The sequence below is a fragment of the Cebus imitator genome, unplaced genomic scaffold, assembly GCF_001604975.1.
Source record: "Cebus imitator isolate Cc_AM_T3 unplaced genomic scaffold, Cebus_imitator-1.0 Scaffold38, whole genome shotgun sequence".
NCBI lineage: Eukaryota > Metazoa > Chordata > Mammalia > Primates > Cebidae > Cebus > Cebus imitator.
In genome coordinates, this window is record NW_016107353.1 from 393841 (window position 1) to 414527 (window position 20687).

The 20687-nt window shown below is 41.8% G+C and overlaps 1 protein-coding gene and 2 pseudogenes across 1 annotated transcript in view; 2 read left to right on the top strand and 1 right to left on the bottom strand.

The window, feature by feature from the left end:
- KDM5B (lysine demethylase 5B) overlaps window positions 1-20687 on the bottom strand; it is an 87318-nt gene that overhangs the window by 58305 nt on the left and 8326 nt on the right. The gene's annotated exons all lie outside the window — the stretch shown is intronic.
- LOC119470693 lies at window positions 274-12627 on the top strand (annotated as a pseudogene).
- On the top strand, window positions 15550-17541 carry LOC108301945 (annotated as a pseudogene).

Here is a 20687-nt window from a genome sequence, read left to right on the forward strand (position 1 = left end):
TCAGCCTCCTGAGTAGCTGGGATTACAGGCATGCGCCACCATGCCCAGCTAATGTTTTGTATTTTTAGTAGAGACGGGGTTTCACCATGTTGACCAGGATGGTCTTGATCTCTTGACCTTGTGATCCACCCACCTCGGCCTCCCAAAGTGCTGGGATTACAGGCTTGAGCCACCGTGCCCGGCCCCCCTATATATGTTAAGAGGGGGGAAAAAACAGGCTTTACATTAAAAAAATAAAACACTGGAAAGATATCTAGACCAAAAAGGCTCACAATGGAGGCTGTCCTTAGCGGTTGGGTTATAAACGATCTTTGCATCCTTGCCTGTTTTAAATGTAATCTGAAATAGATTAAATATTTATTAAATAATAAATGTGATTATTTCAGATTGTGTGACTATATTAGTAAGAGAAAATTCACAGCCTTTAAACCCATTTTATATCAAGTTTATTCTAAGAAAACAATTCAACCACAGTTAACAAAATACAAGAATGGCCGGGGCAGTGGCTCACTGCTGTAATCCCAGCACTTTGGGAGGCCGAGGTGGGCGACCAGTCTGGCTAACATGGCGAAACCCCATCTCTACTAAAAATACAAAAAAAAATTAACTGGACATGGTGATACACGCTTGTAGTCCCAGCTACTCGGCAGGCTGAGGCAGGAGAATCACTTGAACCCAGCAGGCCAAGGTTGCAGGGTCGAGATCACGTCACTGCACTCCAGCCTGGGTGACAGAGTGAGACTCCGTCTCAAAAATAAATAAGTAAATAAATAATAAAATAAAGGAAAAAAATACATGAATGAAATTAGCATTATGTTAGAAATGTATGATTATTATGGTATTATAGTAATACTGAATATAGTATAGCATTTAAAAGTGCTAGATTTATAAAGAGCTCATACCAATCAATAATAATAACCTTACAGAAAAATGGGCAAATTATATTAACAGCCAAAAGGGAAAAATGGCAAATCATAACATTGGTGCCCAACCCCTTCACTTAAAATTCAAGAAATATACAAGCTCTCATTGTTTTACCTATCAGATTAACAGCACATGCCCTGTGACCCAGCAATTTTCTGATAGGAATTTACAAATAGGCAAAAGGAAATTCACTGCAAAATTGCTTGAAATTAAAATTTAAGTATCTATTAGTAGAGAATAAGCTAAATAGATGTTGGTATATCTATAACCAACAATAAAATACCAATAAGCTCCAATAAAAAATATCTAGATCTGGCCAGGCACGGTCGCTCATGCCTGTCATCCCAGCACTTTGGGAGGCTGGGGCCGGTGGATCATGAGGTCAGGAAATTGAGACCATCCTGGCCAACATGGTAAAACCCCATCTCTACTAAAAATACAAAAATTAGCCAGGCGTGGTGGCGCAGGCCTGTAATCCCAGCTACTTGGGAAGCTGAGGCAGGAGGATCGTTTGAACCAGGGAGTCAGAGGTTGCAGTGAGCTGAGATCGCACCACTGTACTCCAGCCTGGCACAGAGGAGACTCCATAAAAAAATCCAGATGTTCTAAATATGGAAAGATATCCAAGCTTCAATTAGTAAAAAAACTAGAACAAAAACATATATTAGGTTGGTGCAAACATAATTGCAGCTTTTCCTACTCCTAAAATATATATATATGTGGCAAAAGCCATAATTTTGCCATTACATACATGCACATGTATGGCAAAAGCCACAATTACATTTGCTCCCACCTAATAATATTGTGTTGAGTTTTACATATGCAGATTTTAAATAATATCACAATAATAAGGAGAAAAGAGGCTTTTTAACATTTCAAATTTATACTGTTGGAACTTACCGTTATAGACTGCTTTTAGTTTAGCATTAAAATGACAGCCAGGCACAGTGGCTCATGCCTATAATCCCAGCACTTTGGGAGGCAGCAGCAGGAGGATCACTTGAAGCTAGCAGTTTGAGACCAGTCTCTATCCTACCTCTACCAAAAAATTTAAAAATAAGGCATAGTGGTGCAAACCTGTAGTCCTAGCTACTCAGGAAGCTATGGCAGGAGGATGACTTAAGCCCAGGAGTTCAAGTTTACAGTGAGCTATGATTATGCCACTGCACTCCTGCCTGGGCATCAGAGCATGACCTTAGCTCTAAAATAAATATATAAATGAAATTTTGTTTCTTTTAGTGATAGCAACGACTTCAGTAAAAATGCCCATTAGCAATGAAAGATAAAACGTTAAGCTAAAAAACCAAAGGCAATTATGGTTAAGGGCTTAAAGTGTTTAACATAGTTACACTGCCTTTTTATGTTTAATGTTCAAAATGTCAGTTAAAAACATACTATACTTTGTCAGAGTTAAAAAACTACCCCCATCAAGTCAAAAGAGTAAAGTCTAATTTATTTTTGTTTAGCTCAATAACTAAAGGCTAGTTTGTTTAATTGTACAGAACACAACCTAGCAAAAGGAACTCACAGTGCTTCTTGATATTCTACAGCAAGATAACAGGAAGCCTTCATATTGCTCAGAGCTTTGCTTCTAATATGTTATAAAAGCTGTTGGCTTTCAGAAATGAATTGATCTGGGTTAAGTTGAGATCAAAAACATATCAAAAATAAGGTGTCAGAATATAAAAGTAAATGTTCAAATATTTAGACTTAACATACTTTTTTTTTTTTAAGATGGGGGTTTCACCGTATTGGTCAGGCTGGTCTCGAACTAGTGACCTCAGGTGATCTGCCCACCTCAGCCTCCCAAAGTGCTGGGATTACAGGCGTGAGCCACCGCGCCCAGCTGACTTAACATACTTTCAAAACAGCCTGAAAATTTTTTAAATGTGATATGTATTTATTTTTTAGATTCTTACAAAGCTTTTTTATTATTCTTCATACACACACACACACACACACACACACACACACACACACAAACAAATGTATATATATATACTCTAAGTTCTGGAACACATGTGCAGAACGTGCAAGTTTGTTACATAGGTATACAGGTGCCACGGTGGTTTCTGAACCCATCAACCTGTCTTCTACATTAGGTATTTCTCCTAAAGCTATCCCTTCCATACCCCTCCCACCCCCCAATAGGCTCTGGTATATGATGTTCCCATCCCTGTGTCCATGTGTTCTCGTTGTTCAACTCCCACTTATGAGTGAGAACATGTGGTGTTTGGTTTCCTGTTCCTATGTTAGTTTGCTGAGAATGATGGTTTTCAGTTTCATCTATGTCCCTGCAAAGGACATGAACTCATCCTTTTTTATGGCAGCATAGTATTCCATGGTGTATATGTGCCACACTTTCTTTATCCAGTCTATCACTGATGGCCATCTGGCTTGGTTCCAAGTCTTTGCTACTGTGAACAGTGCTGCAATAAACATATGTATGCATGTGTCTTTATAGTAGAATGATTTATAATCCTTTGGGTATATACCCAGTAATGGGATTGCTGGGTCAAATGGTATTTCTGGTTCTAGATCCTTGAGGAATTGCCATGCTGTCTTCCACAGTGGTTGAACTAATTTACACTCCCACCAACAGTGTAAAAGCTCTATTTTTCCACATCCTCTCCAGCATCTGTTGTCTCCCAACTTTTTAATGATAGCCATTCTAACCAGCGTGAGATGGTATGTCATTGTGGTTTTGATTTGCACTTCTCAAATGCCCAGTGATAATTAGCTTTTTTTCATATGTTTGTTGTCCACATAAATGTCTTCTTTTGAGAAATGTCTGTTCATATCCTTCGTTCACTTTTTGATAGGGTTTTTTTCTTGTAAATTTGTTTAAGTTCCTTATAAATTCTGAATATTAGTCTTTTGTCAGATGGATAGATTGCAAAGATTTTCCTTTTTTTTTTTTTCTAGATAGGGAGTCTTGCTCTATTGTGCAGCCTGGAGGGCAGTGGCCCAATCTTGGTGCACTGCAGCCTCCGCCTCCTGGGTTCAAGGGATTCTCTTGCCTCAGCCTCCTGAGTATCTGGGATTACAGGCATGTGCCACGATACCCAGCTAATTTTTGTATTTTTAGTAGAGAGAAGGTTTCACTATGTTGGTCAGGCTAGTCTCGAACTCCTGACCTCGTGATCTGCCCACCTCGGCCTCCCAATCTGCTGGGATTACAGGCATGAGCCACCACGCCTGGCCAAGATTGCTTTCTCATCAAGTGAATGGTTTTAGGTCAGTTATATGCCCTTAAAACAACTGCATGAATGCAAAAGGTAGAACTAGGTATATCACAACCATTATAAACTCCTCCTAAAAAAGAAAAGCAGGAGTTACTATCAATGGGCTTCTGAGGGAGTCTAATTGCTACTCACTATAGGTGTCTATCAGAAAAACTGTAATACAAAGAATTGCATTCAAGATCTTCCAAATAGGGCCAGGCACAGTGGCTCATGCCTGTAATCCCAGCACTCTGGGAGGCCCAGGCAGGCCGTGAGGCTAGGAGTTCAAGACCAGCCAGGCCAACATGGCAAAACCCAGTCTCTACAAAAAGTACAAGAATTGGCCGGGAATTGTGGTGCACACCTGTGATCCTAGCTGCTCAGGAGGCTGAGGCACAAGAACTGCTTGAACCTAGGAGGCAGACTTTGCAGTGAGCCGAGATTCCGCTACTGCACTCTAGTCTAAATGACAAAGTATGATCCTGTCAAGATGGATGGATGGCGGGATGGAAGGATGGAAGGATGGAAGGAAGGAAGGAAGGAAGGAAGGAAGGAAGGAAGGAAGGAAGCAAGCAAGCAAGCAAGCTACCTTTTAGGAAGCAAGCTACCTTTTAGGACTATGGTGAGAATTGATTTTACAAATATAAAGGTTTTTCATTAAATTGTAAAGTAACAATTATAATTGTTAAATTCTGAAAATATTAATTTTCCTCTACAGAAAGTGCTGCTATCTCAACTTTCAAGGAGTATCTGACCTCTAAACCTTGCCTTTAAGGACCCTATCCTTCCAACCTAACCCTAGTTGGCATGTAATTGTCAACTAGCACTTTTTATCATAGCCACTTTAACACAGGTTAAAGGGTTCCTCTGTATTTCCCCATTGTTATTTCTTCAATGGTCATTTTTAAAACAGTGATGCCATTTACCTGTACCTTGTATATCAAAATAGTTATCAAAGAAGATAGATTCTCAAGTCACACTGCGTGAGTGCAAATCCTGGTACTACTGTGTGGCTTTGTACTAGGTTAAGTTCCTTGTAACTTACATATGTGAATAAAGGGATAACTGTGAGGCTTCAGTAAAATAATACAGGTAGAACCCTTAGACAAGTGCCTGGCATTTACTTAACTTTGTTTAAGTAAATGGTCAAAATATATTAGTTTTGGCCAGGTGTGGTGGCTCAGGCCTGTAATCTCAGCACTTTGGGAGGCCGAGGCAGGCAGATCATGAGGTCAGGAGTTCAAGACCAGCCTAGCCAAGGTTTCCTTTAGTAGAGAAACCCAGTCTCTACTAAAAATACAAAAATTAGCTGGGTGTGGTGGTGCATGCCTGTAGTCCCAGCTACTCAGGAGGCAGAGCATGAGAAATGCTTGAACCCAGGAGGTGGAGGTTGCAGTGAGCTGAGATTGCACCACTGCACTCCAGCCTGGGCAACAAAGTGAGACTCTGTTTAAAAAAAAAAAAAAAAAAAATGTTGGTTTTTCTTAGGAAAATATTCATGTTGCAACGCTTTAGTTTCCAAGAGGTCTAGTACAGGCTTGTTTTTGGTTTGCTTTTCTGTTAAGAGTCAAGGTCATCCAGCCTAGAGTACAGTGGCATAAACTTGGCTCACTGCAGCCTTGATCTCCTGGGCTCAAGTAATCCTCCCACTTCAGCCTCCGGAGTACCTGGGACTACAGGTGCGCACCACCATGGCTAACTAATTTTTTTTTTTTTTTTTTTTTTTAGAGACAGAGTCTCACTATGTTGCACAGGTTGGTCTCAAACTCCTGCCTCAAGCAATCCTCCCACTTTGGCCTCCCAGAGTGCTGGGATTACAGTTATAAGCCACCACACCCCGCCCAACCTTGCTGTTTAAAATAAGAGCATATTCTGTTAGATTTCCATGCTTAAAAAGCTAAGATTTTTTTTTTTTTTTTTTTTTAGATATACAGTTAGGGGGAAAGGCAGGCAGCAATGCTGAGAGTAGAGCTGCTCAGACGGCAATGGAATTGAACTTGCATACAGGAAAAGTTAATACTGTAGCTAGCAAACCTATGTATAGTTCCTTAACAGCAGTATTTCACATTTATTAGGTTGGTGCAAAAGTAATTGTGGTTTTTGCCATTCAAAGCAAAAATGGGAAAACCACAATTTCTTTTGCACCAACCCAATACCATGCCATTTCCTGTGTGCCTACTACACAAAACTTCTTGACTGCATGTTCTCTTATTGGGGCAAAAGCTAAGCAACTATAAACCCAACTACTCAGGAGGCTGAGGCAGGACAATTGCTTGAACCCAGGAGGTAGAGGCTGCAGTGAGCTGAGATCCCACCACTATACTCCAGCCTGGGTGACAAGCGCAAGACTCTGTCTCCCCCACCCAAAAAAAAAGAAAAAGAAATATAACTGTAACAAATGTGTCATACTAATGCAAGATGTATTGGTTGTGGTTTTTTTTGTAGAGATGAGGTCTTACCATGTTGCCCAGGCTGGTCTTGAACTCCTGGTCTGTCTCAAAAAGAAAAAAGTCCACTTCAATATTTTGGTTCCTAGGTTCCTATTGGTTATATTGGGATACTGTTTCCCCTTTAGAAAACACTTTAAATTTTTCATTTCACAGAAGCAACAGACTGGTGAAAAATGAAGAATAACTGAAGTTTTATTGAACTTGTTACTGGTTTTGCAATGGCCTCTTCAAAGAATAAGCACGAAGAAACCACTTACAGACCCTAGCTATACTCCTACTGAGTCAAGCCTTTGTGGAACCAAGTTCCCCTTTTTTTTTAATTTTTCTCTTTGAAACAGGATTTTGCTCTGTCCCCCAGGCTGGAGTGCAGTGGCACAATCATAGCTCACTGCAGCCTCGAACTCCCGGGCTCATGCAATTCTCCCACCTCAGCCTCCTGAGTACATATGCATGCCACCACATCAGGCTAATTTTTTTTTCAATTTTTTGTAGAGTCAGGTCTTGCTATGTTGCCTAAGTTGGTCTCAAACTTTTGGGCTCAAGGGATACTCCAATCCTGGCCTCCCAAAGTGCTAAGATTACAGCTGTGAGCCACCCATCCAACCAAGTTTTCCTTTTTAATACTGCAGTAACTCAACATTTTGGCCTTAGGATTCCTTTAAAATCTTAAAAATTGAGGACCTCAGAATGTTAATTTACATAAATTGTATCTATAGATTTTTATCACATTAGAAATTAAAACTGAAACATCTCGCCGGGCGCGGTGGCTCAAGCCTGTAATCCCAGCACTTTGGGAGGCCGAGGCGGGTGGATCACGAGGTCAAGAGATCGAGACCATCCTGGTCAACATGGTGAAACCCCGTCTCTACTAAAACTACAAAAAATTAGCTGGGCATGGTGGCGCGTGCCTGTAATCCCAGCTACTCAGGAGGCTGAGGCAGGAGAATTGCCTGAACCCAGGAGGCGGAGGTTGCGGTGAGCCGAGATTGAGATTGTGCCACTGCACTCCAGCCTGGGTAGCAAGAGCGAAACTCCGCCTCAAAAAAAAAAAAAAAAAACTGAAACATCTCTAAAATGAATTATCTGTTTATTCTGTAATGCATTGTATTATTCTCCAAAATCTCTTTAATGACTGGTTTAATATAAATAAACTGGATTTTAATTTCTTCTGCAATCAGGTGTGGTACATTGTTTTGGTTAAAAAAGTAAATCTGGCCTCACACGGCATTTATTTGAAAGGTATAAGTTATCTTGGACCCACTGAAAGGGTCTTGGGAACCCTCCAATGCTCCTGAAACAACTGCCCTACTGGATGCCCTTCAGATCACCCCATACAATCAGTCCTTCCAAAGAACTCTGTCCATCCAGATTTAAAACACAGCTCTTCCAGTGTATTCTCCATTCATTTACAGTGATTTACTGACCACCTTTTTGTACAATGTCAACATTAAAGTTATACCTGGGTCAACCCAGTCTTCCCTAAAGTCCTATCACCAAAAAGACCCTGAAAATACAAACGCAATCATTTGTAGACTTTTATTAGTCATTATTAAAAATAAGTACCAAGGAACGAGAACTTGTATTAAAATTATAACTTTTACAGATAGGCTATGGTGAAAGCTATCAGTTTTAAAGAACATGTTTCAAAGATTATTTTAGCTTCTGAATATTAAATATTTGGGAATGCAAAGCACTGTTTCTATGGACTATCAATAGTAATAATAAAGGGATATACCATGGTATTTACTTTTTAAGCATTAGTCCATCAAATTCCTCTTTCACCACTTTCAATAAAACTTGGCAATAATAATAATCTTTATTTGTATGTCCTCTAAACAGGAAAGCGTTATTTCTTTCATGTCATTCACAGGCATTTTTATGATCCTTCAGTCAATGAATAGGATCAGAAGACATTTCAGATCTTTCTCCCTACATAATTATAATTGGTGCACATATTACTTCAGCATGCCTATACGAAGCCACGCTATAATCAAGTAGATTTAATGTCACAGTTTTTCCCAAGAAGATTCTTTACTAAGTAGTTTTGACTATGTTTTTTCCATACCTAGAATCCCAGCAAGGAAAAATTTCTGGCAGAAAACTGAGGCTGCCAAGGTTAAGAAAAGATTACATACCTTAAAAAGATTCCAAAAAATGCATACTTTAAAAAGATTCCAAAAATGATTTGTCTGTCAGGAGAAGGGATTTAGGAAACAGGTTGGATTTTGCCCCCAACCTTGCCTAAGCAACACCCAAACCTACCTGGGTACCAAGGGCAGAGAAAGCTTAAACATCCCACATGCTAACTTTAAGGCCTTATTAAATCTGTAAACACAAGCACCTTTAGAACTTTATAAACTGGTCGTCACTCCTGGATATTCAACATCAGGGTCAGGAAACAGCAGTGAGACTAAAAATCAGTCTGAAAATACTACAAGATTGCAAATCTTTGTTATGCCAATGTTCCATCTTAAGATGACACATTTGCAACTGTATTTAAGAAGGGGCTGGGCATGGGGTAGATCACAAGGTCAGGAGTTTGAGGCCAGGCTGACCAACATGGTGAAACCCCTTCTCTACTAAAAATGCAAAAATTAGCTGGGTGTAGTGACAAGTGGCTGTAATCACAGATATTCGGGAGGCTGAGGCAGGAGAATCGCTTGAAGCCAGGACGCTGAGGTTACAGTGAGCTGAGATTGCACCACTGCACTCCAGGCTGGTGAGAGTGAGACACTGTCTCAAAAAAGAAAGAAAGAAAGAAGGGCCGGGCACAGTGGCTCATTGTCTGTAAGCCCAGCACTTTGAGAGGCCAAGGCAGATGGATCACTTAAGGTCAGGAGTTCGAGACCAGCCTGGACCAACATGGTGAAACCCCCATCTCTACTGCAAATACGAAAATTAGCAGGGCGCGATGGTGGGCGAATGTAATCCCAGCTACTCGGGAGGCTGAGAAACGATAATCACTTGAGCCCAGGAGGCAGAGGTTGCAAAGTGAGCCAAGACAAGTGAGCTGAGATGGCACCACTGCACTCCAGCCTGGCTGACAGAGTGAGAGGCCGTTGAAAAGGAAAGGAAAGGAGAAAGGGAAAGGGGAAGGATAAAGAGGAAAGGAAAAAGGAAAGAAAAAGAGAAAGGCAAAGGGAAGAGAAGAGAAGGAAAAAAAGAGAAAGGGAAGGGAAGGGAAAGTGGGGAGGTGACGGGAGGGGAGGGGAAGGGAAGGGAAAGGAATGGGGAGGGGGAAGGGGAAGGAGAAGAGGAATTGAGCTGAGATGGCGCCCCTGTACTCCAGTCTGGGTTACAGAGCAGGAAAGGGAAGGGAAGGGGAAAGGGGAAAGGAAAGGGGTCAGGGGAAGGGGAAAGGGAGGGGGGAAGGGGAAGGGGGGAAGGGGAGGAGAAGAGAGGAAAGAAAAAGGGAAAAGGAAGGAAAAAGGAGAAAAAGAATAGAAAGGGAAGGGAAGAGAAGGGAAAGGGGGGATCCAAGAGGAGGGGGAAGGGGGAGGAGGCTGGGGGAAGGGAGGGGAGGGGGAGAGGGGAGAGAGAAGGGAAGGTGGAGCGTAATGTAAAGAGTAGGAGAAGAGGGGGAGGGGAAGGGGAGGGGGAGAGGAAGGAGGTGAAGGGGAGGGGAAAACGGGAAGGGAAAGGAAAGGAAGGCAAATTCAAGACCAGCCTGGGCACTATGCTGAGATCCTACAAAAATAATTTTTTTTTAACTAGTTAGGCATCGTAGCACACACCTATAGTTCCAGCTACCTGGGAAGGTGAAGACAGACAGAGAGAGAGGAGAGAGAGAGAGAGAAAGAGTGAGAGAAGCAAGCCTGAGAAACACAGTGAGATACCATCTCTACAAAATATTAAAACATTAGCCAGGCATACTGGCACATGCCTGTAGTCCCATTTACTGCAGTGAGTTACAATGGCGCCACTGCACTCCAGTCTGGGCAACACAGCAAGACCTCATCTCTATAAAATAATAAAAAGAAAGGCAGGCCAAGTGCAGTGGCTCAAGTTTATAATCCCAGGATTTTGGGAGGCCAACCAATCGGACTGCTTGATCCTGGAAGTTTGAGACCAGCCTGGGCAACGTGGCAAAACCTTGTCTCTACAAAAAATAATCCAAACAAAAATCAGACCGGGCACCATGGCTCACACCTGTAATCCCAGCACTTTGGGAGGTGGAAGTGGGCAGATCACTTGAGGTGAGTTCCTTTTTAACTTGAGTTTCTTTAAAGTCAAAGCTGTTTGTTTCTGAAACCCTAGAACTTTAACACAACGCACTTACTGACATATCAATAATAATAACTGAATTGAGCCTACAACCACCACCAAGGACTCCAATTCATTTCTTCATTCAACAGAGTTGATAAAAAGAATTGCCTAGTTTTCTGCAGTAGAACTTAGAAATTTCTGATTAATTTGAAGTCAACAGTTAAGATAATTCCTTAATTTTTTTCTTTCCTTTTTTATTTTTCTTTTTTTATTTTTATTGTTTTCTATATTTGAGGAGATTTTGGTTTTTAGATTTTTTTGAGAATTCCTTATATTAGCTGCCTAAATCTGTCGTAAAATTACCTAAACCAATGGGCCTCAAACCTAGCAGAGCTTTATAATGACCAAAGGAGCTTTTTTTTTTTTTTTGAGACAGAGTTTCGCTCTTGTTACCCAGGCTGGAGTGCAATGGCGCAATCTCGGCTCATCGCAACCTCCGCCTCCTGGGTTCAAGCAATTCTCCTACCTCAGCCTCACGAGAAGCTGGCACTACAGGCGCGCGCCACCATGCTCGGCTAATTTTTTGTATGTTTAGTAGAGACGGGGTTTCACCATGTTGACCAGGATGGTCTCGATCTCTTGATCTCGTGATCTACCCGTCAAAGGATCCACTTGGATCCAGTGGATCTCTTGACCTCGTGATCCACTCCCCAAAGGAGCTTTTTAAAATTCAAACACTTAGGCCCACATGAGATTCTAATTCAGTTATTCCGGGATGAACCCCAGAATGACTTTAGATGGCAAGCAGAGGTACATTTACATAGTGAGCCCAGTCCTAAATACTCTTCCAATGTGAAGCTGAGTGGTCACTGGAGTTGATGAGCCAGGAGTTTACATATAAATGAGCCAACCAACTAACAGAACATGAGGAGTCAAAGAGCACAGGTCAGAAAGAAAACAGTAGGGGAAAGAGGAACAAGAAAGAAAGCTTTGAAAGAACAGCCACTGACTCAGGCCCAGGAAGGGATGGTGTCCAGGAAGTGGGAGAATCTACTTTTTTAACATGGAGAGAGATCCTGAGACTTCAGAAGCCCCTGATGATTCAAATCTTTTTATACAGAAACAACAAGCTATGCCCTGGGACCAAAATCCTGAACAATCAAATGGAAATTACAGTGAAGATGAACAAAACGGAAAGCAGAAATCAAGAGGAGGAGGAGGACAAGCTGGTGGCAAGAGAGAGCAAGAAAAAGAAGAGGAAATCAAAAAAGACCTGGACAATGAACAGGAAAAAAAAAAAAAAGGAAAATGGAAAATGAGAAACAAACAGTACCCAAGACAAGATTAGTCAGCAAATCCCTCATGGACACTCTCCGGGCAAAGTTTAAGTTAAACAGGTGCCCCACAATACAAGAGCGCCTATCACTCTCATTTGAATTTGGCATGACACATAAGCAGATAAGTCAATGGTTCTATAAAAAGAGGAAGAAATATAATAAAGAAATGTCCAAGAGAAAGCATAAGAAAAAAAACATATGAGATGGGGTCTCTGTGTTGCCAAGGCTGGTCCTTAACTCCTGCCCTCAAGCAGTCTCTCCACCTTGGCCTCCAGAAATCCTGTGATTACAAGCAGGAACCATTGCACCTGGCTAACGAGTTTTATGACACCATTCTTACCAATAAATGGAATTCTGTAAGGATAAACAAGAAAATATTAACAATTATTAATTCTGTGGAGTAGAACTAAATGAGGGTAGTGCAAAGGAGTTTTTATACATTTTATTTTTACCCTACTGTACGTTTATAAAGTTTTATAATGGATGTTAATTGATTTTAAGGAAAAAAAAAAATCAATAAAGAAATTACCAACCTCAAAAAAAAAAAAAAAAAAAAAAAAAAAAAAAAAAAAGTTAAAAAAAAAAAAAAAAAACAGTACATGAATGGGCTAAGCTCGTAAATACTGTTAAGTAGATAAAACACACAAATCTAAATGGCAGTTTGATAACTGTATACATGCAGCTTACCATTTTTATTAATGCAGTTAAGTTTGGGTGGCCAGAAGGAAGAGAGAAGACTGCACTCAAAAAGACTGTAAGGGGAGATGAAAGAGAGAAGCAGGCTAATTTCTGTGATCTATGAAGAGAGCCATAATACACGAAATTAGAAGAACACTGAACTTGGGAATAAAGAGCCATGGTTTGCAACATCTGATTTGTCCTTTCAAGGCTGTGTCGCCTTAGGCAAGTCACTTCTCTCAGGCTCAGTTTGTTTCCTTTTCTATAAAATGGATCTGCTTTAGCAGCAAAAACTAATGCATATGTTGTTTTTGTTTTGCTGAACCTACCAGGATAGAAAGTATATAAGCCAAAATAATAGTCATAATTTCCCATTAATCTCATAAAATCATAATTGTATCATTACTGTGGTTATATAAGAGGCAATACAGTAGTTAAGAGCAGTAATTTGCCGGACGCTGTGGCTCACGCCTGTAATCCCAGCTCTTAGAGAGGCAGAAGTGGGAGGATAGCTTGATCCCAGGAGTTCAAGACCTGACTGGGCAATATAGCGAGACCCCGTTCTCCACAAAAAGCAAAAAAACAAAAAGACCAAAAAAAAAAAAAGAGCAGTATTTGAGGAACTGCACAGCCTAGGTTCAAACCTGGCTCCACCAGGATTTGGGCAAGTTTCCTTACCTCTTTAGGCCTCACTGCGTAAAGAAGGGCTGACATCTTAAGTTGTCCATTTAATAGGCAGGTTAACAGAATAAAGCTCTGAAAATAGTCATGACCCTCTTAAGGTTAGGAGCTCAAGGATAACATGTACATAATGGAATACATGCCATAAACCCAACGTTTCGATTCCTACAGTAGTATTCTTTCCACAAAATCTCTATTCCCTTAAAGTTTTCATTTCCCAGCTGGCAAATGTCAATCCTAAATCAAATTCTAAACTTTGTTCTTGTCAAAAAAATCTTGATGAGCAATTATATATTCTATAAATAAAAAATATATTTTAGAAATGGAAGATGGGAAAAGCCACAACGTTAGCAGAGAAAAAAAGTTTATAGAGGAACCCAGAAGAATGAGCTGCAACCAAGTAAAATTTTTTAAAACCCCAAACCCTACTCTACTACAAATCCCTGAAGCCAGCCTCCCACTGGAAAATCTGGTGGGTGTTCTCAATTTGTCCAAAATGCATCATATTGGATGAGAGCCTAAGAGAGGGAAAAGTTTAAAGACCTGGAATTTTACCAAGAGGAGGAAATACTCAAATTTCTCTATATAATAAACTATTCTTATATCCATCCCTTCCCCACTGTCCCATAAATAACAGAATACAAATCCTTTTTTTTTGGAGACGGAGTCTCACTCATTCACCAGGCTGTAGTGCAGTGGCATGATCTCGGCTCACTGTAACCTCCGTAACCTTGGTTCAAGCAATTCTCCTGCCTCAGCCTCCCAAGTAGCTGGGATTACAGGCACGCAACACCATGCCCAGCTAAATTTTTTGTGTTTTTAGTAGAGAAGGGGTTTCACCATGTTGGCCAGGATGGTCTCGATCTCTTGACCTCGTAATCCACCCATCTCAGCCTCTCAAAGTGCTGGGATTACAGGCGTGAGCCACCACGCCAGGCCCAGAATACAAATCCTAAGAGCTCCTACCTCCCATCTCTTCCAAGTTAAAGCCTAGTAAGAATGAGATATTACCATCTGGTTTAAATATGACCAAATGATGAGTTGGTATAACCACAGAAAACTGGGAGGATCCTGCCTTAAAGACTTTATAATTATGTGGGTTTGATACGGATTTGTTCTTTGTTTCTAGGGAAATGTGATTAGAACAATAAAACATTTCAGTATCTGTAGCCTGTAGTATGGATGCCTCATAAGAATATGTGCTTAATGAAAAGTTCCAATCAAGTGCTTGAGACACACTAAGTTTAGGCTTTAGTTCTCTGAACATTACAATTTGGTCAAGCTAGTGAGGTGGGAAAAATTAACTCAAGAATGCACAAAAATCTGCCTATGGGCACATAAAGAACATAGCAGGTAAAATAAATCTTAGCCTGGCTGTCTGCTCCTAACTAAAATACGTAAACATTTGATGATTTGAAACAATATATATACCATTGGGGACATTGGGGAGTGTCTTAATACATTCAGAAAGCAGTATTAAGTGACTGATTCAAGATTTAAAAATCTACATTAAAATCACAGTAAAAATATAGTATATGGTAGTCTGTCTGCCCCCCCAACCACCACTTATCTGGAGGAATACATTCCAAGACCACCTGAAACCATGGATAGCAAGTACTAAATCCTATATGTACTATGTTTTTTCATATACATATGTATACCTATGATAAAATTTAATTTATAAATTAGGCACAGTAAGAGATTAACAATAACAATACACTGTAATAAAAGTTACATGGGGCTAGGTGTGCTGGCTCACACCTGTAATCCCAGCACTTTGGGAGGCCCAGATGGGCAGATCATTTGAGGTAAGGAGTTCGAGACTAGCCTGGCTAACATAGCAAAACTCCGTCTCTACTAAAAATACAAAAATTAGCTGGGCGTGGTGGCACGTGCCTGTAATCCCACCTACTTGGGAGGCTGAGGTAGGAGACTCGCTTGAACCCAGGAGGCAGGGGTTACGGTGAGCTGAGATCATACCACTGCACTCCAGCCTGGGCGACAGAAAGAGACTGTCTCAAAAAAAAAGCAACAAAAAAATAGGGAACTACTCTCTACCTGGGTCTACCTAAGAGGCTTTTGTTGTTGTTTTTTGGTTTTACTTTTCTTTTTTTGGTGGCCTCAGGTGCTGGGGCTGTGCTCACTTCCTTCCTCATGACACCCCTGCCTGGACACAGTAGAAGGTCCATTTACAGTATCAGTACCCGCTGGTGACCAGTGAGCTGACACCTTCCTTCATGTTTCAGAGTCTCTCATGTCAAACCGCCCTCCTTTTTTCAATCCATAGGGAAGTGTCTCCTGTACTACAATGGTTTTCTGGAGTCTCTGTACCTATGAGCAAAGGGTCTCCGCTGTGCCACTTGGTTTTAAGACCCTACCAGCCTCACTGGCACCATGGATGCCTCTGTGAAGATTTTGAGGCACAGGGACACCAGGACCCTGTAGAGTGGCCTCCCAGCCACTCTAGTGATGACTGTGCCAGCTACCACCAACTATTTCACTGCCTACAACCGACTCAAGGCCTTCCTGTGTGGCCAAGCTCTTTTCTCTACATACCCTCGGTAGCTGGTGTGCTGGCCCACTTGGGCATTATCACTGCAATCAACAGTCCCCTGGAGCTTATGCAGACAAAGCTGCAGGTTCAGCATGTGTTGCACTATGTGCTGGTACCTGTATTTGAGCTATAGTGCCTTAGAGTGGTTGGTGCTCACTGTGGCCCCACTCTCCTTTGAGATGTGCCCTTCTCAGCCCTGTACTAGTTCAACTACGAGCTAGTGAATTGTTGGCTGAATGGGCTCAGGCCAAAGGACCTCCATGGTCCCATGACATCCATGGAAGTAAGCTTTGTGGCTGGCAGCATCTTGAGGATGGGTGGCTGCAGTGCCAACTCTACCCTTTGTGGTGAAGACTCAATACCAGGCCGCACTGGGAGTGATGGAAGCTGTGAGAGTGACGCCCCTGCACATGGACTCTATGTGGTTTCCCAGAGGTGGATCTGTACCAAGTCGGGCATCAGGGGGCTCTTTGCAGGGTTCCACACTTGGATCAAGGCTACCTACCCCCTCCTATGCTATCTCGATTACCACTTATGAGTTCAGTAAAAGCTTCTTAAACTCAATTAGGATCAGCCTCTGAGACACTCAAAGGGGCAAGGAGGCAAGGACCCCTGGCTCTCCCATGGATGGGGAAAGTGGGGAGGAGGGACTGAGCCAAGTGTCTTTTTCTCGGCCCTGAGGGGAGGATCCTTGTTTCCCTTTCCACTGGGCAACATTCCCAGGGGCCCAAGGGTAGGCTGCCCCTCTGGGCAACCCAGGCCTTACTTAGACACAGCTTCATCCTACTATTTCCATCTTGGGAATCATCAATTTCCCACCCTCCAAGTTCAAGACCAAATCTGCTATCTGCCCCTCCCCTGTCTTTCCCTCTGTGTTTGCTGTAGCTGGGCCTGCCTCAAGGAGCCAAGAAATCCTGGGACCGGGTCTAGCTTCTCCCCACCTCTGTTAATTCCCTAAGTCTGTATCTCAAAAAATAAATTAATTAAATGAAAGCATAAAATATGAGGACTGGCTCTTATCCTAAGATATTTTCTTAAAAGATCTAAGTAAACATTTTTCCTGCCACCTCTTCTACTTTTCTCCCCACTTTATAAGTAGGATAATTACAAAATTACTAGACTCCATCTATTGACCCCTTCTGTCAGATATGAATTGAGATTATTTAAATTATGTTAGATAAGTACAATATCCTTCTATTTGCATGGCTTCCACAACGTCAGTCATCCCATATTAGGGGAAATTTAAACCCTTATAAACCCTTAACACAAATCTCTCCAAACTAAATTCCTGCCTATATACACACACTGCACAAAACACACAGATGCATCTGCAAATTTTCTGAAACGCTTTTTAACAGCTCTACCTTTAAAAAATGTTAATCTCACTTATCTGTTTAGGGACAGGCCAAGCGTGGTGGCTTGTGCCTGTAATCCCAGCACTTTGGGAGGCCCACGCAGATGGACTGCTTGAGCTCCGGAGTTCAAGACCAGCCTAGGCAACAATGGTGAAACCCCATCTCTAGTAAAATGAATACAAAAAACAACTGGGCATGACAGTGCACACCTGTAGTCCCAGCAACTTGGGAGGCTGAGGTGAAAGTATGGCTTGAGCCCAGGAGGCAGAGGTTGCAGTGAGCCAAGATCACATCACACTGCACTCCAACCTGGCAACACAGTGAGATCCTGAATAGGCTGAGCGGGATTGTTCACGCCTGTAGTCCACTTTGGGAGGCCGAGGCGGGCAGATCACGAGGTCAGGAATTTGAGACCAGCCTGGCCAACATGGTGACACCCCATCTCTACTGAAAATACAAAAATTAGCTGGGCGTGGTGGCGCATGCCTGTAATCCCAGCTACTCAGGAGGCTGAGGCAGGAGAATTGCTTGCACCAGGGAGGCAGAAGTTGCAGTGAGCCAAGATTGCACCACTGCACTCCAGCCTGGGTGACAGAGCCAGACTCCGTCTCAAAAAAAAAAGAAAAAGAAAGAAAGAAAATAAATAGCCGGGTGTGGTGGCTCATGCCTGTAATCCCAGCACTTTGGGAGGCTGAGATGGGTGGATCAAGAGGTCAGGAGTTCAAGACCAGCCTGGCCAAGATGGTGAAACCCAATCTCTATTAAAAAAAATATATATATATATATATACATATATATATATATATATATATATAAAATATAATATATATATTAATATATATATATTAAAAAAAAAGAAAGAAAGATTCAGGAACAGAAAACCAATAGAAGGATTATAGTCTATATAGTCCAGGGTTTTTTGTTCAGTAGGTTTTTATTTTTCATGGGCTTTTTTCTTTTGTACAGACAGGGTCTGCTACGTTGCCTGGGCCGGTCTCAAATTCCTGTGCTCAAGCAATCCTCCCACCTGCACCTCCCCAAGTGCTGGAATTACAGACATGAGCCACTTTGCTGATTATGTTCTAGTTTTATGGGCTTTTGCTTTTTCAAGTTTCACTTTTAAAACATTTCTTCTGGCCGGGCGTGGTGGCTCAAGCCTGTAATCCAAGCACTTCGGAGGCCAAGGCGGGCGGATCACCTGAGGTCAGGAGTTCAAGACTAGCCTGACCAATATGGTGAAACCCCATCTTTAAAAATAAATAAATAAAACATCTCTTCATGGCCAGCCTGGCTAACATAGTGAGACACCACCTCTACAAAAAAATTTCAAAAATTAGCCAGGCATGGAGTTGCGTGCTTGTAATCTCAACTAAATGGGAGGCTGAGGTGGGATCACTTGAGCCCAGGAGTACGAGGCTGCAGAAAACTGTGATTGTGCCACTGCATTCCAGTTTGGGCAACAGAACAAGAAAAAAAAATCCCTTCACAGCCAGGTACAGTGGCTCCCAGCACTTTTGGGAAGCTGAGGTGGGAGAATTGCTTAAGGCCAGGAGTTTGAACCAGCCTGAGCAACCTAGCAAGACCCTGTCCCTAAAAATAAAAAAAAATAATAATAATTCTGGGTGTGGGGACATATACCTGTGGTCCCAGCTATTCAGGAGGCTGAGGGTAAGAGAACAGCTTGAGCCCAGTAGGTCAAGGCTACAATGAGCTGTGATTGCACCACTGCACTCCAGCCTGGGCAACAGAGCAAGATTCTGTCCTTGTTGGGGGGGAGGGGATTCCTTCACCATATGGGAAAGTGAGAGATGTGTATTTGGCACTAACCTTCGCCTCACTAAATCTGTCCCTAGACTCTTCTTAGCAATGAGAAAATAAAGCTTTGGGATCTAAGCTCCTTGCAATCCATCAATTAATTAGTCTGGACAGCAGCCCTAGGTCAGTGTCAGATCCCCTTATAGCAGATGACAAGCATATGTTGCAGTAAAATGACTTTGTCCAAGGTCACGATGTAATTAGACTGAAGACTCTACCCACCTATTTTTAAAACCTAGAAAATACCCCTCCTGTCCTCTTTTACATAATAGAGGAACTGACTTTTGAAAACTAATTTAAAAAGAAAAAAACAGTGATAAATAAAAATATACATACACATAGTCCGCTTGATAAACCTCATTTTTATCCCTGCAAAATAAGTTAAATTTCATAGCATTTTACAAGAGATTACCATGTGAAATGGAATCAACAAGTTATAAAAGGTCATTCATATGTGACCTTCTGTCTCCTGGCATCTCCTATGTGAAAAATGAAGTTATTATTTCAGGGAAAGGGGGAGAAGTATTTATATTTTAAGGAATTATTAGTAGAAAATATTTTCCAATGACCTAATTTTTAAATTGAATCTTACAATCTAAGCAGTAACTCATCAGACTCTTCAAATTCTCATTTCCCTAAAACTCCTTTTCCAGGAAGGGACTTTTGTTTTGTTTTGTTTTGTTTTTGAAACAAAGTCTTGCTCTGTTGCCCAGGCTGAAGTACAACGGCATGATCAGGGCTTACCGCAACCTGGGACTTCTGAGCTCAAGCCATCCTCCCACCTCAGCCTCCCGAGTAGCTGGGACTACAGATGCAGTACCATTCTCAGCTAATTTTTTGTCTTGTAGAGATAGGGTCTCACTGTGTTTCCCAGGCTGATCTCAAACTCCTGACCTCAAGCGATCCTCCTGCCTCGAGTCTCCCAAAATGCTGGGATTACAGGTGAGAGCCACCATGCCTGGGCTTGAACGTCATTCTATTTCTTGATTACTACTGATCTCAGTTCTGTTCTGTCAGGCTAAATACCTACTCTGGCCAGAAGTCCCCTTCTTAAGAAAGGAAAGTTGAGATAAAGTAAAGTCTGGCCAATACAAAAATGAACAGATAGAGAATGGAGTGCTGTTAACAGAGACTGCCCTCCACCCACCAGCTGACTCCCACACCACCATGTGCCAAGAACAGGCCTGGGGCTGGTCAATACTTGACAGTTCCTAACAATGTGTAACAAAGCAACAAAGCCATTGACTAAAACTGAGAAATACTATCCCCATCCTAATTGGGCAAAGTGACCATCACTGAACTGAAGGCTAGAAAACTCACTCCTAATTGCTCAAATGTCACTTACAACCTGCATAGGAAAAAGCCAAGCGAAGCTGTTCTTTACAAAGGAATTTTCCAAGTTTTCTCTCAATCCCAATATTGCTACTCCACTTTCTGCTCTTCTTTTTTTTTTTTTTTTTTTT